The sequence below is a fragment of the Corvus brachyrhynchos genome, unplaced genomic scaffold (assembly GCF_000691975.1).
Source record: "Corvus brachyrhynchos isolate BGI_N302 unplaced genomic scaffold, ASM69197v1 scaffold59, whole genome shotgun sequence".
Lineage (NCBI taxonomy): Eukaryota > Metazoa > Chordata > Aves > Passeriformes > Corvidae > Corvus > Corvus brachyrhynchos.
Genome location: NW_008246054.1, coordinates 6,445,350 through 6,456,705, shown reverse-complemented (window position 1 = coordinate 6,456,705; position 11,356 = coordinate 6,445,350).

Sequence of the window (11,356 nt, the reverse complement as noted above, 5' to 3'; positions counted from 1 at the left end):
CGCCCTTGGCGTCACCCTGGTTTTTTTTTTTTTTTTTCTGGCTTATCGTGCGGAGCCTGGGCTTATCCTGGGTTCCCGCTTTCAGCGGTTAACAAATAAACGAGTTGACTTTTCCTTTAAAAGTCTCAGCCTCGTTTACAACAAGCAGATGCCAGGGCGGCAAACAAAGTGTAGCAGAAACTCCGCAGCCGTAGCAGGAGCCGCGGGGGATCGGGCAGACACGGGATGTGGAGTTGAGGTGTAGCAAAAACCCCGAAGCAGCAGCAGCAGCAGCAAAGAGCGGGGCGGGGCAGCGGCAGCCGGGCTCCAGCAAGCAGCTGGCACACGCGGCTGGGGAGACGCACCCTCTGGGAAGGGGGAGGGGGTCGGGGTCCCCTTCCCAGTGAGGTCAGGTGTTGGAAAGGTCCCAGTTCAACAGCGGCTCTTAGGGGCAAAGGCTCACCCACGGTAGGAGAAACAGTGGGAGGACAGTGGCAGCGAATCCTCTCGGCAGCAACGGGCTGGCAACAAACCCCACCTGTCTCCACTCCAATCTCGAGAGAGCAGAGCCGAGCCCCGCCCCTGACCCCGCCAGCCGAAATCTCACAGTATCTCTGCCCTTCCCAGAGAAAGCCTCCCAGCTGAGAGGCTGCAACCAGCTGCACCCCTTCCCCACTGCTTGGCCTCTTCTTTTGTCTCTTCAGTATTGGTCATTCCCATCTCTTATGCAACAAATGGGAGAAAATTCCCTGAGAGAAAGAAAAGGAAAAAAAACGAAAAATCCTAACCTCCAACACTGCCCTCAGAAACCCTCTGGTAATGCAGACCAGAGACAAAATCCCCATATGGTGAACAATTATTGCCAGGGTCAGCAGTCTCATGGAGCTCCCTCTGAATTCAACAGTAATGAATTCAATAATAATTAATTCAATAATAATGCTATTGACTCCTCCCCCATTCCCTCCAAGTCCTGCTGGAGAAGAAATCTGCAATATGGAGCCTGGATTTTCCATTGCCTCGGTAACATGTTGTATCCATTGCCTCAAAGAAATATCTACTAAAGGTGTGAGGAAAAAGGTGAAAAGTGCCATGGCCACTGGAGGAAACACATTGTCCTGGGAACTCACAGACTTCCCACCTGCAGAATCAGGTCTGGGATTAATTGCACAGAGGCCAGGGTGAACCTGTGGTTTCAAGAAAAAGGAAACAAAAGATAATAATTTTACTCTGATTTAATGGAATAACAGTACTGATGGTGCCCCAAGCCAGGTTAGAAGGGGGCTGGATTTATAAAGTGGAAATTCAGCTGTCCAGAGGTGAACAAAGCTCTTGTTGACTTTGGGGGAAGAGGGAGGTGTTGAATTCAAAGGCTGCAGATTTGTTGGCTTCATGCCTGAGTCCTACAATCAGCCAGAAAAGCTTGTCCAGAGCTCCACCAAGAATGAAGTGAGGCAGCTCCCTCTCCATTCAGAAGGTCCAACACTGGGGTCTGGCAGAGAGGCCATCCTCCAGATCAGCAACACTTCTCTGTGCTTCATTTCCTGGTCTCCAAAAATGGAGAGGTGGGAGACTTTCCAGCCTTACAATGAGGTCTAGAGGATTTATTTGTCAAAGCTCCCAGAACTAGCATTTCCCTAATACCTGCCCCAAAGGGACACCACTGGGGATTGAGGGGAGCTACCAGGAGCTACCAGCTAAATAGCAGTGGGGTTTTTTCATGTGCAAGTTTAGTGTTAGCATTAGAGCTTGTTGCACAGCATCATTTGTTGCAGAGGAAGTCCAGCAGCTGGCATAGACATTGCCTGAGAGTGTCCTGATACCCATCACACTCTGACTCACACAGACACTGCTAGAATGGGGTTAATCAGCGCTATTTTTATTTCAAAGCCATTTGCTAGAGCAGTATCCACAAAACACTGCCATGCTCCAGGGAGATGACAGGCCAAACCCTGGCTCATTCCAGCCTGAACCCAACAGGGAGCCATCAAGCTGGAGCTGTGAAACAGCAGAAATTCATGACCCTGTTCTGGTCAGCCCAAGAGGCTCCAGGACCCACAAGGGAGGCTCTGGGGCAGATTACTCACACCAAAAGTATGAGCAGCAGGGAAGGATGAGCATGTCGGGCTGCACTGCTGAGCCCGAGGCTGAGGCAGAGCCATGGAGAGCCCATGGAGATGCTGGGAGAACCCCCCAGCACATGTAGATCCTGTGTATCGCCCAGCATTGGCAGCACCCAGCACCCCAGAGCCTCATCAGCAACTGCATGATGGGCAAGATGGCAGGAAATCAAATCCTGGGATTGTCATCCTGCAAGGCTCCCTCACCCACACTTTCCATGAGCTTGACCTGCTTGAATCCTGCAAGCATCAGCTCTGCAGTTAGGAATGACCTTGCAAACGGCCTGGTAGCTGCCAGAGAGCAAACAGAATGTTCCAACCTGGCAGCCACTGGACCACCAGAATGTTTTGGAAGATCAGAACCATATTTTGGCTGCAGCTTGGCTCCCAGTGCTCCCTGAGCTGGGTCTCGCCTTTCCCTCCCCAGCTTTGTACAACAGGGATGGTTCTGTGCAGCCAAGAGATTTGCTCAGTGACTGTAGCATAAACTTGGGAAATATTCCCTCAGCCAGGGAGTTATATAAAGTGCATTCCTCACTATGATTCCTCTCTCTGCTGGGAATATCCATGGTGATGGTGCCCACAGCCTTTCGCCTGTTCCGCCTGCAAACAGCAGAAATTCAGCTCTTGGTTGCAGGTGCTTGGAAAAGCCACTTCCAGAGCCACCACTTGTTGGACGATGCAGGTGTGGGAAAATGAAAACAGCGAAAGGGCATGGCCATTTCACAGAAAAATCATGTCAGGGACAGAAAGAGAAACACATTGCTCCCACTGAGTCACAACATCCTCTTCCCAAATTTGTGGAATGAGTTATCTTGAGTTTTTCCAGTTTGAAACAATTTACAAGATCTAATTTTGGAATAAAATAAATCACCAGGAAAACAAAAATGTTTAAAATTATTAAAATCTGTTTGACCAAGCGAAAAATATTTCTTCCAGCCTCTTGCAGAGAATTTTGAAACTTTCCTCTGTCTCTCCTGACTGGAAGAAAAGCCCTCACCAGATCTCAGATACCCAATTGCTCTGTTCACAGCAGACAGAGAGAAGGCGGATGAGTAGAGCCAACAGAGTGTTGTGCTGAAATTCTCTAGCTCTGCTACCAAGATTTCTCCCCCAAAAGGCAGATAACAATGAAATTCACCCTGGATCTGGGAATCTGCACAGGCCACCTGAGTTATTTTGTTCTTCAGAGCTCATGAGGCACCAAGGCCTTGGATGGGTGGCTGCACTGTCCCTGTCACTACCCCAAGAACAGCAGCACCCTTCTCAAACACTTAGGGCCAAGAGAAATTCCCCCTTTCTGCAGGAACAGTCTCCTCTGAGCCCCTTGCAGTACATACATTCATTAATTCACCCAGAGCCACAGTCAAGCCATGCATTTCTGAGCAAATACAACCTCCCCCGTTGGCAGTCAGTGTTTCCAGCACTCCCTTACACATTTTCCTCTGCCACAGACAGGACTGTTGTTTCCCAGCTCTTTGGAGCTGTCTCCCTGTGGTTACCTTCTCCTCCTTTGCCCTCCCCAGCAGCTCCCACCCTGCTGTTTCCATCTCCATTCCCTGCAAAGAGCCCTGCAGGAGACAAGCACCAGCCAAACAGATTTTCCCTGAGCCTCAGAAGCAGGAACTTTTTGTATTGGAAGAAATAACTGAGTCTTTATAAATGCCATGGGAGGAAAAGCCCTGTTTCAAGAACTAAGCAAAGTCAGGATGAATAATATGGAGGGTTCCTGTGCCCAAAGGGCAAGGGCAGGGAGAAAGGCAGGGGAACACAAAGAGAAATGCTTCATTAGCTCCTCCTGAGGTGATCTGCTCACTTTAAAAGCCAGTGCCTCCTTCAGAAGGGTACAATGCAGCAGCTTGCAGCTCAGTTCATTACAGAGCTGTCCCTGCAACCAGGGATGTTTCTGCCAGGGCACCTCTCAGTGCTGCCTTTGACCAGAGCCACCTGCCATGGCAGAGCCCAGCTAATGACCTGCCCTGTCACTCTGTCCATGTTCTCTGAAGCCACCCAGCTTTGTGATCCTGCCCCCTGTGGTCTGGGAATAGATCTGAAACTAAGTGCTTGCGGTTCTTGAGGGGATGTTTTTCTCCTTGTGATTCCATGAGTCCTGGAAGTTTTCAGCCAGGCTGAGCTGTTTGGATGAGCACAATGGTAAGTTTTGGCATTGGAGAGGAGCGGGTCTTATGGGAATTGAGATTTCTAGGGAATAAGCCCCCCCTGGGGCTGCTAGTGGCCCCATTCCTTGTCCAGGATGTGGCAGCACAGCATCTCTTGGCTGTGCCCAGTGGGCACTAAACATCCCAGCACACAGGTTTTTGTACAGCTCCAGGCAGCTCATTCCTGCAGAGTCCTGTCTCGGAGCCCATTTCTTCGTTCTCTCTCAGACAGCTGTTTACATTTTTGTTTGTGTGAATAATCTCAAATATGAAGGCTTCGCTTTGCTTTTCACCCCATTAGATAATATTAATTATTGTAGGGAGCCAAGTATCTTGGAGAAAGGAAAAAAAACCCACTCTGGAAAAGTTGCAGGCCTTGCAAGTATTTAAAGGGCCATCTGCAACTCCTCCAAAACTGTACAGACAAATGAGAGCAGCAGTAGCATTCAGTAGACATCATGGCAACATTCCCACTCCTGTCTCAGCCACGAACTAGCCCTAAAAATATAAGGCTTGCTGTTCCTCAAGCCCTCCTCTCTGTTAGGAAAGCAGCAGAGATATTGGCAGGACTCAACCTGAGGATGGAGTCACCTGGAGTTCTGGGTACAATGCCAGCTCTGCCCCTTAGAGCTGCTGCATATCTTCTCCTAGCAGGTTTTCCAACAATATTATGGGCTGGCTGGCCATTGGAAAGATGCTTGACTCAAGCAAACAAAACTCAGGTGGGCATGGATGCAAACACAAGCCCAGATTTCCCACTGCCCCACAAATTCCCTCTGGGCATCTCCTATCAGAATTTAGATACCGTCCCCACATCACATCTGGACACAAATATTTGTTAGGCATAATAAGGAAAGACTGAAATCCACTTTAACATGTGTACTGAGACAAGCTGCTTAAGAACAGTAACAAATAACAATAAGTTTATTAATAATTCATCTGTTTCAAGCAAACATCTCCAGGCAGGCATTCCCGCCTATTGTCTCTCTGATATTAAGCAGAGCTACTGAGGCCTGGCCCGGATTTTTTGGTTGGATACCGGCCAGCAAAGCTTCCAGGTGGATGATGCTGATTTACAGCCCATCTCTGTTTGCTGCTCTATTTACACTGCTTTGTTTAGGGGGTTTTGTGTGAATAACTGTTGGGGTTTTAGGAGTTCTCCTTCTGTTTTCTTTTTCTCTTAAAGAATTTTCCCCATATATGTTGCCAGGGGGACAAATTACTGGGTGCTTAAGAAAAACAAAAGACCTGGCCATAGAAGGAGGGGTCCATCTGGCTACTCTCTTTCACCTGGGCTTGTGGGCGGTGAGTTCTCAGCGTTTTGGACGGGAGAGAGAGGCTGGAAGGAATTCATCAGCGTGGCAGGTTTCTGCTTTTTTCGGCTGCCTTCCTTCTACCAGAGAAACCCTGAGATTCCCAAGGCCACATTTCCCTGCCCCGCTGGGAGCCGGGCTGTGGCCACCCTGCCCTGCCATTCCAGCCTGCTGTTCCTGAGGGTCCGGCCGGACACTGGGATCAGCTGCCCAGCGGTTTGTGAAGCCTTTGTCCCATCCCTTCCCGGGATCCCAGGCCGCCAGTGCCGCGCGCTCCCCGAGCTCGCTCCGGAGCGCCCCCTGCAGCCGCGGGGGAACCATCGCACCTGCCCTGCTCACCGGGAGCCGCCAGCGCCCCTGCCGGCTGCGAGCGGAACTGCACCCGAGGGGAAAGGGCCCGACAGCCGAGAAGGCTGGGACTGAGTTTGTGATTGTTCGCTGTTACTGCCAGAGTTATTGCTGTTTGTTTGACTGGTTATACACATAGAGATATATAATAGTAAAGAACTGTTATTCCTATTTCCCATACCTTTGCCTAAAAGCCCCTTGATTTCAAGATTACAATAATTCGGAGGGAAGGGGGTCGCAATTTTTTTTTTTCATTTCAAGGGAGACTCGTGCCTTCGTTGGAAGACACCTGTCTTTTAAACAAGACAATTACCTTCCAGGGCAGTCATTGCTTTTGAAATATGGGAAGGAAACAGCAGCAATTGGAGGAAACCTAAAGTGAAATTCAGCCACAAATCTTGTCTATTAATTCCTGTTCCATCGTTTTCCTTCCCCAGCACTTGCCTTGGGAAGTCATGCCTATCCCTGGCATGCTTTCCACCAGAGATATTATACTGCTATAAATGTCAGACATTTGAAGAACAATCGTATCTATTAGCATGTAAAAGAGTATTGTCTGCAAGTTATTAGGTTCAAAGCCATCTTTGTGCTTGGCAAATTGCTGTCTGCAGCTCCAGATCCCAGTACCAGCTATGGGAGCACTCTGGAGAGACCAGGGTTCTCATCTAGCCCAAAACACAGCACTCAACAAAAGGAGAAAATTAGGCAGGAAAATGGTACAAATGTCTTCAACACACTTTTGGTACTCTTTTATGATGCTCCTAACTTGCTCTTAGAAAGTTACCTCAGCTTCTGGAAGTTTCCATCTACTCCTAGACTAAAGTGATACTAAAATGAGAGACCCAGATGTGCACTGGCTGACAGGTGGAAGAGCCCTTCCAGCTGCTTCTCCAGCAGTAAATTGCAGCTGGCTTCCCTCCCCAGCTCTCAGAGCAGCTCAAGGTGGTATAACTCAGAGCTGGGGTGTCACTGATGTGCCCCAGAGTGCGTTGAACTGGGGTTGAAATGGCATCTTAACACACCTTGGAGTGCCACATACAAATAATGCTCAACTTCTATGGCCCAGCTGCCACCCAGTAAGCTCAAAGCACTTCTTAGGGAAGTGTGAGTCATGCTGTGTCTGGCAGAGAGGAGACTCCAGTTCTCTTGCTCAGTAACTCCCCAAGGTCTCAGTTCCACTGGCATCTCTTCTCTTGGGCCACCTGACTGTTCCTGTCCCTTCCTGCAATTCCTCCCCACCTCCTATCTGCTTCTTCTCACTCAGCAGAGGGAGCGGTATCTGTGGGTGTTGTGCCCATGCTTTACATTTGAAATTTGACTGTAAGATGCATGAATTGAAGGTAAAATCCTTGCTGTGCAAAGAGTGCTGAAAAGCATCCCTCATCCAGTGCTGGCACTTGGATGTCTCAGGTGGGAGCAGATGGCCCAGGAGAAATCACAGAATCACAGACTGATTTTGTTTGGAAGGGACCTTAAAGATCATCTCATTCCACCCCCTGCCATGGGCAGGGACACCTTCCACTATCCCAGGTTGCTCCAAGCCCAGTCCAACCTGGCCTTGGACACTTCCAGGGATGGGGCAGCCACAGCTTCTCTGGGCACCCTGTGCCAGGGCTTCCCCACCCTTACAGGGAAGAATCTCTTCCTAATATCTCATGTAAACCTACTCTCTTTCAGTTTGAAATCATTCCATCTTGTCCTGTCACTCCATGCCTTCTTTCCGTCTTTCTGATGGATCCCCTCAGATCCTGGAAAGCCACAATGAGGTGAGTCTCAATCCTTTCCTTTTCCAGGCTGAACAAACCCAATTCTCTCAGCCCTCTCTCACAGGAGAGGTGCTCTATCCCTGTATCCCTGTTGGTGGCTGCCAACTCTGGCCGTGCTCCTGTTGGAAACAAATAATTGTGGGGAAGGATATAAGGCTGGGTGTATAGATATATATGCAATGCCTTTATGTAGTGATTTACAAAAAAGATCATGTCGGCACAGACGCCCTCACAGCAAAACACATGGATTTGCGCAGAGCTCGGTTTCAACGTGGGTGGCACAACTTGTGCCCGTGAGCATCTGAAGCAGAAAAGAGCAATAACCCCAGCACCTCCCCAGCAATGGGCTCTGATTTGGAGGGGCAGGACTTACGGGAAGCCAACCCAGAGCAGGTGGTTTGAAACTGTGTTAACAGCCCCGTTAACAAGCACTGCAGATTAGACCAAACAACAGCTCATCAGCATTCAGCCCAAAGGCCACGGGCTGCACGGGAGAGAATAGAGGAACAACGGGAAGGAGGGGAGATGAAAAGAAAGCAGAGATGGGAAGTGGTTTTGATAATACTGTTTTCTAATTACAGCATGGCACAGAGAGCAGATGCCATCTGCTTTGACATTTACAACTCAGCAAAGGACGTGCCAAAAGCACTGTGAGGGAACTGCTCACACAGGGACACAGTGGCAGCACCTGTGGCAGCAGCAGTGGTGCAGCGTGGGGGGGCTGAGTGTCCCAGCATCTGCCCTGGGGCTCCTGTCACCCCTGGTGAGCTATTGCTGCTGCCCAGCACCCTGCTGGTGTTTCTTTTGAGGCTACAAAATGTAGTTTAAGGGCCTCTCTTGACCCTGGTCAGAGGTGCACCAGTTTGCAGGGAAAGGGTGGCATCACCCTCAAAGTAACTGATACGTAGGGTGGTGGACAGCACCTGCATCACCTGGCGTGGCGTGGAGAGACGTTTCTCCAGCTCCATGCACTGGGAATGGGAATGCCCCTTCAGCCACTGTAGATCCATCCTTCGGGCACAGTGTGAACCTGTTGCTTTTCTTGTTACATCCTGAAACATTTATGAGGCAGGTTCAGTATCATTATCCCACTACGAGAAACCAAAATTCATTACTGCACAGCCCAGCTGGGACTGTGGGGCAGATCCCTGAGCCTGCCCCTGGCACTCACCACTGCCCCACAGCAAACTGGGCAAGGATGGGAGGTCAGTATGGACCTTCCCCAGCATGCCAGGATGCCCTGGGCCCATTTTGCTGAACAGTGTGTGTATGGGAAGAGGATTTTTAACTCCTGAAAAACTTCCCTCCAGCCTAGCCTGGCATCTGCAAGCCCCCACGCCTGTCAGAGCTGCACACAGAAGTGCACAGGATGAAGCACACTAATGCATGTTTTGGTCCCAGGCCAAAATAAACGCCGACTATAATAAGCCTCCCAGGAAAGCCAAACAGAGGACCCCTTTGTTAGGGACAACTCGGCATGTTACGCTTCATTTGGGCCAACAGCACTTCCAACACGAGGCTCGGGGCACCATCTGCTTGATGTGGGCAAGGTGGGCTGAGGCCAGAAACCAGGGAAAAAGGGGAATCTCAGGACAAGGAAATTCGGATGATGCATCTTGAGAGCCTGGCCCATAAAGACTCAAAAAATCTGGCAACAAAACATCTGGGAAGAAGAAATCTGGCAGGTATGTTGGGCCCATTGTAGTCTCTGCTGGAGGTAATGGCTTTGTAATCGGGCAAGGAACAGCAGTGTCTTCTGTCCTGCTCACCTTTTGAGCAGGTGTTGTGAAAAGATACAGCTTCAGGATCCACTGTCTCTGGCTAATTCCTGTTTAGTTTCCTTCAAAAATAGAGACAGAGGAACAACAGCATTGGATGAAACCCTATGGCTCTCTGCTAAGCCCAGCACAAGCTTTGGTCATTTGTGGAAACTTCTTTATTGATGTGAAAACATGATGAAATGACTCAGGGTCATGTCCTGACCTGAAGGGGACAGGACAAACTGGATCCCCTGGCCACCTTCCAGTACAGACTGGGATCCTCCCAGTGTGAAGTGGCAGCTGTAGCCCAAAGCACCTGAGCCTGAGGGCAGCAAGGAGTGTGCTGATGTTCAGGTTAGTGTGAGGTACTCCTGCAAGGAGGAGGGAGTTGGACTGGATGATTCTTATGGATCCCTTCCAGCTGGAGATCACACGTGATTCTGTGATTCTATGATAACCTGCAAGCTCCTGCAACAGCTGCAGCAAATCAGTGGGTGCCAGGTGGTAGCAGAGCCCTGAGCCCATGCCCTGCCCTAGCACAGTTGCTGATGGTCAAGGCCAGCCCTAGCAGACATCATCTGCTGAGGGGAAGGAGTGGGAGCAGTTTCAAGAGGCAGGGAGATATCTCTGCTACAGGAAGGGTTGCTCTCTTCTCCGAGGTGTGTGTGCTGGGTGCAGGATGTCCTCACTGTCGCAGGTAAAGCAGTTGGGGTGAAATGAGCTCTGTGTGTTGCAGGCAATGGTTGTGTTTGTGGGGTGCAGGGGGCTGTTGGAGTGAGAAAGCCTGCTCTCCCCAGCCTCAGGGGCAGATAACACATCTCCTCTGGCAGTACCACTGAGTGTGGGATGCTAGGGGGTTGACCACCAGCAGGTAACAACAGGCTGGTCCAGGTTTTATCCCACCAGCAGGTGGGCTGAGGCAGAGATAGCCCTGAGTGCCCCAGGTTCCTGCCTGGGTTAGCTGTGCTTTGCTGCCTTAAAGCCAAAAGAGTGCCTGTGGGGTTTAATCTGTGAAAAGCCAGAAACGGCCTTTCTGGAGCAGGTTTCCAACAGCTGCAGCTTATGGACTTCAGAGAGTGATCTCTGAGTTTTGCCCATCCAAAGTGTGCTGAAGAAGGGGAGCTGGTCCTGGGGCCCATGTAACTGTCTGTGTTGTGTGTGTTGGACTCAGATTTACTGGGAAGGCCTTATTGACTTCTAAATAAATACAAGGAAGGGGTACAAAGCACAGAGGGATTGAGGGTGATGCAGCTCCAGGTCCTGCAAAGTTAATACCATTTCTCCCTATATGGGTAAGGTTTCTGGTGTTATCAAAGTGGAAATGCAGCTATGTTTCAGTCCTGTGCGGAAAAGCAGTGAGCAGTTTATTTTTCCTTTGACAGATTGCTTATGATCTACAGCCATCTGGCAAAGCAATTCTTAACTTTTTTCTTCTTATTTATGAGGGCAAAGGGAGTGAGAGTTACTTGCATCCAGGATGCCAATTGCTGCTGGCAACTGCTGCTGATTTGAGGTCCTGTTTCTCCCCTCTGCAGCCCTGGGAGAGAAGAGAGGCTTCTGCAGCAGGCAGGGGGTTCTTATGGGCTTCTCAATGGTGTTTAGACCCCTAAATCATGGTGTTCAACACCGGAGTTGTGGCTCAGAAAGAATGTAATGCTTATGTTGGCTTAAGGGGGAAAGAAAAAGGAGGGGGGAGAGAGGTTACTGCTGTTCTCTAGTGGGTATGGCTGCACATGGCTCTATTGGATGGAAGTGGTGCACAACGGGCACAGAGGAAAATAGTCTGTAGCTCAAAGATATGAATGGTGCACACGAGGATGGCATTCATGCCCCAAAACTGCAGTGTCCCAGCAGCTGATGTGAGCAGCAGAGCAGCTTTTGCTATCCCTGGGTGTGTTGGGCTCCCCACTGTGC